At 37.6% G+C, this 6,032-nt stretch overlaps 1 pseudogene; it reads left to right on the top strand.

The window, feature by feature from the left end:
• The first annotated feature begins 2,283 nt into the window (after positions 1-2,283).
• LOC108312421 lies at positions 2,284-2,951 on the top strand (annotated as a pseudogene).
• The last annotated feature ends 3,081 nt before the right edge of the window (positions 2,952-6,032 follow it).

Genomic DNA, 6,032 nt, shown 5'->3' on the forward strand with positions numbered 1-6,032 from the left:
GTAGAGACGGGGTTTCACCATGTTGACCAGGATGGTCTCGATCTCTTGACCTTGTGATCCACCCGCCTCGGCCTCCCAAAGTGCTGGGATTACAGGCTTGAGCCACCGCGCCCGGCCCTCTAAGGGCTTTTCATGTATTAATTCAATCTTCATAGTAACCCTGTGAGATAGATACTATTATTATTCCCACTTACAAATGAAAACAGTAAAACACAGGGAGGTTTAGTAACTGGTCCAATGTCACAGAGCTATTAAATAGTAGACCTAGAATTTGAATCAGGTAATAAAATTAGATCTTTACTTAGTTTATACTATATACAAACAAATTCTAGATGAATTAAAAATCTGCATGTATAAAATGATGTCTTCATAACATTATTACAATATTGGAATATAATCCAGAGGAACATTTATATCAGTTTGAAATCAAAGCAAATTCCTTAAGCAAGACAAGAACCTCAGAAAAAAATGAAGGAAAAATATTGATCTGACAACATAAATATTCAAAACATCTGTTGAGAAGATACCATAACAAAAAATCAAAACTTTAATGACCAAAAGTAAATATATTTGGAACTCATTTGTTAGAAGAAGGGTTTGTATCTGTAATGTACAAAAAACTTTCATAAAATGACACAAAAATCAGTCCAATTTAAAAGTGGGCAATACATATGAACTGGCAATTCACAGGGGCAAAATGCAAATGATCAGGAAATATGTAACAGTGGCAATATGTGCATTATTAATAGCGTGTAGAGGAATTTCCAATTCCTATTCCAATTTCCTATTTAAGGAAATTCCAATTTCCTATTTAAGACTTACATCTAAGACCTAAACTACGAAATTAATAAAAGAACAGTGGGTAAAACTCTCTAGGACACTGGAATGGTCAAAGATTTTTTGAGCAATGCCCCATGGGCACAGACAACTAAAGCAAAAATGAACAAATGGGATCACATCAGGTTAAAAGCTTCTGCACAGCAAAGGAAACAATCAACAAAGTGATGAGGCAACCCACAGAATGGGAGGAATTACTTGTAAGCTACCCATCTGACAAGGAATTAATAACAAGAGTATATAAGGAGCTCAAATAACTCTATAGGAAAAACATCTAATAATCCAATTTAAAAATAGGCAAAAGATCTGAGTAGATATTTCTCAAAAGAAGACATACACATGGCAGACGGGTATATGAAAAGGTGCTCAACAGCACTGATTATCAGAGAAATGCAAAAGAAAACTACAATGAGATATCATCTCATCCCGATTAAAATGGCTTTTATCAAAAGACAGGCAATAACAAATGCTGGCAAGAATGTGGAGAAAAGGGAACCCCTGGACACTGTTGGTGGGAATGTAAATTAGTACAACCACTGTGGAGAACAGTTTGGAGGTTCCTCAAAAAAATAAAAAATAGAGCTACCATATGATCCACCAATCCTACTCCTAGGTATATACCCAAAAGAAAGGAAATCAGTGTATCAAAGAGATATCTGCACTTCTGTGATTATTGCAGTAGTATTCACAATAGCCAAAATTTGGAAGCAACCTAAGTGTCCATCAGCAGACAAATGAATAAAGGAAATGTGATACATATACACAGTAGAATACTAGTCAGCCATAAAAAAGAATGAGATCCTGTCATTTGCAACAACATGGATTGGTCCGGAGATCATTATGTTAAGTGAAATAAGCCAGGGACAGAAAGACAAACATTGCATGTTCCACTTATCTGTGGGAGCTAAAAATTAAAGCAATTGAACTCATGGAGATAGTGAGTAGAACGATGATTACCAGAAGCTGGGAAAGTTAGTGGGGTGGGGTGGGAGGGAAGGAGGAATGGTTAATGGGCACAAAAAAATATTTAGAAAGAATAAATAATGCCCGGCATTTGCTAGCACAACAGGGAAAATACAGTAAAAAATAATTTAATTGTTCACTTAAAAATAACTAAAAGAGTATGATTGGATTGTTTCTAACACAAAAGATAAATGCTTGAGGTGATGAATACTCTATCTGCCCTGATATAATTATTATGCTTTGCATACCTGTATGAAAATATTTCATGTAACCCATAAATATGTACACATACTGTGTATCCACAAAAATTAAAAAAAAAATAAGCTAGACACAGAAAAATAAATAAATAAATGAATAAATAAGTAAGCAAGTAAATGCCAGTGAACATTCTCCAAAAAAATAGAATAAAAAATTCTGGCTTCTTTGCCAGAACCACCTGGTTGGTTGCTGTCTGAGCTATGCTCCCTCCTCATCACTGCCACCATGCACAGAGGTCTGCTTCTCAGGGATGTGGCTCCCAACTTTGAGGCCAGTACCACCTTCAGCTGCTTCCATTTCCACAACTTTCTGGGAGACTCATGGGGCATTCTCTTCTCCCACCCTCAGGACTTTACTCCAGTGTGTACCAAAGAGCTAGGCAGAGCTGCAAAGCTGGCACCAGAATTTGCCAAGAGGAGTGTTAAGTTGATTGCCTTTTCAGTAGACAGGGTTGAGGGCCATCTTGATTAGGGCAAGGATATCAGTGCTTACGATGGTGAAGTGCCTACAGAAAAGTTACCTTTTCCCCTCATCAATGATAAGAATCAGGACTTTGCCATCCTGTTGGGCATGCTGGATCCAGCAGAGAAGGATGAAAAGGGCATGCCTATGACAGCTCACGTGGTTGTTTTTGGTGCTGATAAGAAGCTAAAGCTGTCTATCTTTTACCCAGCTGCCACTGGCAGAAACTTCGATGAGACTCTCAGGGTAGTTATCTCTCTCCAGCGGACACAGAAAAGAGGGTTACCTCCCCAGTTGATTGGAAGGATGGGGATGGTGTGATGGTCCTTCCAACCATCCCTGAAGAGGAAGTCAAAAAACTACCTGAAAGGAGTTTTACCAAAGAGCTCCCATCTGGCAAGAAATACCTCCACTACACACTCCAGCCTTAAGTCTCTTAGAGAAGTTGGTGTTGTGACCCAGATGTCAGCTGCCAGTCACGTTTTCCTGAAGCAATTCCATAAAATATCCTGGTGTCATCACAGCCAAGGTTTTTAGGTTGCTATACTACTGGCTTATTAAATGAAAATGGCACTATAGCTGGGCTCAGTGGCTCATGCCTATAATCCCAGCACTTTGGGAGGCCAAGGCGGGTGGATCATGATGTCAAGAGATCGAGACCATCCTGGCCAACATAGTGAAACCCCATCTCCACTAAAATACAAAAATTGGCTGGGCATGGTGGTGTGTGCCTGTAGTCCCAGCTACTCGGGAGACTGAGTCAGGAGAATTGCTTGAACCTGGGAGGTGGAGGTTGCAGTGAGTCGAGATCACACCACTGCACTCTAGCCTGGCACCTGGCAACAGAGTGAGACTCTGTCTCAAAACAACAACAACAACAACAACAACAACAACAACAACAACAAATGTCACTATTAAGTTTCTTGGGATTCTTTACTCTCTGCCTTCAGCAGCACTCAATTATGTTCATACATCAGCACTCTCTACTGGTTCTGTATTTAAAACTCAAATCTTGTTGGATCTCTGCAGGGCTTGTGACCAATGAGGTCATATTTGCTGATGGTTGAGAAAGCTTGCTTCACTCCATCAGAGAATGACTATCAATTTTTTTTTTAACTGTCCCTATCACATCCTCTCTTCTGTCATCCATTTCGAAGAATGGTAGAACTTGAGGTTAAACTTCCTCTGTAAATAGCCAAGTATAAAACTCAGGAATTTAGAGTAAAACTTCCTCTGTAAATATCCAAGTATAAAACCCAGGAACTTAGATGCTCTTTAATATTCTGTTTTGATCATAGCTGGGGGAAAAAGGCTTTTTAATTCTGTACCTTTCTAGTAGATAACTGAAGTGAAAAGCACGGGACTCTTCCTTTAAATATTTTGCTATAAAAATTTTGTGATAGGTTTCTATCAAAATGGAGAGACTGCAGGAGAGGCTTCTCTTGGCTTCCAAGGAAGTGTAGCAGGTGTGAGCAATGCTAGTGCCATGTGCCTTTCACACAGACTTTGCATTTATCAGTCTGCTTTCTGATGATGTGTACATGATAGACTACACCATGTGAAAAGATGAGAGAATGAATGAAAATGTTTTGTTATAGAACTCTTCTTGCAGTGGGTTGCTATTTTCTGGATTTTAATTTTTAGAAAACAACAAATAAAATCCTTTGTTAAAATTTGGAAAAAAATTCTAAAATTTATATGGAACCACAGAAGACTCAGAATAGCCAAGGCCAAAACAAAGCAGAACAACACAAAACTGGGGGAATTACATTACCTGACTTCAAATTATACCACAGAGCTATAGTAACCAAAACAGCATGGTACTGAAAAATAAGCAGATACATAGACCAATGGAAGAGAATAAAGAATCCAGAAATAATTCCATACATCTACAGTGAACTCATTTTTGACAAATGAGCCAAGAATATACAGTGGGGAAAGGACAGTCTCTTCAATAAGTGATGCTGGGAAAATTGGACATCCATAGGTAGAGGAATGAAGCTAAACACCTATCTCTTGCCATATACAAAAGTGAAATCAAAATGGATTAAGGATTTAAGTCTGAGACCAGAAACTATGAAACTACTAAAAAAAAAAAAAAAAGCAACAACAACCCCAAAAACAAATACTGGGCAATATCACACAAGCATAGGCAACCAATGCACAAATAGGCAAATGGGATCACATCAAGTTAAAATGCTCTTGAACGGCAAAGGAAACAACAAAGTGAAGAGACAATCCACAGAATTGGAGAATTATTTGCAAACTACCCATCTGATAAAGGATTAATAACTAGAATATACAAGGAGCTCAAACAACTTTATAGGAAAAAAGCTAATAATCTGATTTAAAAATGGGCAAAAGATCTGAATATGCATTTCACAAAAGAAGACATGCAAAGGGCCAACAGTATGTAAAAAAGTGCTTAACATCCTTCATCAGAAAACTGCACATCAAAACTGCAATGAAATATCATCTCACCCCAGTTAAAATGGCTTATATCAAAAAGACAGGCAATAACAAATGCTGGCAAGGATGAAGTGAAAGGGGAACCCTCATACACTGCTGGTGGGAATGTAAATTAGCATAACCACCATGGAGAACAGTTTGGAGATTCCTCAAAAAGCTAAAAACAGAGCTATCATATGATTCAGCAATCCTGCTACTAGGTACATATCCCAAAGAAAGGAAGTAAGTATATTGAAGAGATATTGGCACTTCCATGTGGATTGCAACAGTATTCCCAATAGGCAAGATTTGAAAGCAACGTAAGTGTTCATCAACAGCTGAATGGATAAAAAGAATATTTTAATCTGTAGTCCCTTTTATTTTGTAAAACACAATCTGAAGAGCTTTCTGTTAAATATATGTATATTACATAAGTGTAAAAAGTATGCAAAGAAATATATCACACTATTAGAACATAAGGCAAGCATCATAAGCTTTAATGACTGTAGAAACGAGGTAGATATAAATGAAGCAGAGTGGGCATTAATAAATCTGTGAGAGTACGAAAGGATCATTTTAGTATTAGGGATCTAAGAAATGGCAGAGAATAAGGCCCAAAGCACAGAAGAGGGGATTATTTTTAGGTCAGAAGAAACAAAAGTAGGACAGGAACAGACATAGACAGGTTACATGATAGCCCACTGATGGCTTTTCTTTTTTTCCATTACACTGGGGTACAAGGATAGAAGGAAGTGAAGAAGGCTTGGAGAGGGCTTCCTGGAGAACTGGCAAGTGAGACATGGTGCAATTTCTAGGGTACCTTTAAGATTCATGAGCATAAATTTATAATGAAGCCATTATATACTCTTTAGATTGGTATGTGTACCAGAAACTATGTAAAAAATGAGTAAAAGTTCTTGATGAAGTTAGAATTTCTGCCCTTTTGAAGGAGAAAAATTATTAAGTCAATAATTATGAAAAAAACTCAAGAAATGGAAGGAGTTAGTTGCTCTTTCACATAGGAAAAGTTGTTTGCAGCTGTAGAAGTTTTTTTTTTTTTTTTT

This window comes from Cebus imitator, unplaced genomic scaffold, assembly GCF_001604975.1.
Source record: "Cebus imitator isolate Cc_AM_T3 unplaced genomic scaffold, Cebus_imitator-1.0 Scaffold124, whole genome shotgun sequence".
NCBI lineage: Eukaryota > Metazoa > Chordata > Mammalia > Primates > Cebidae > Cebus > Cebus imitator.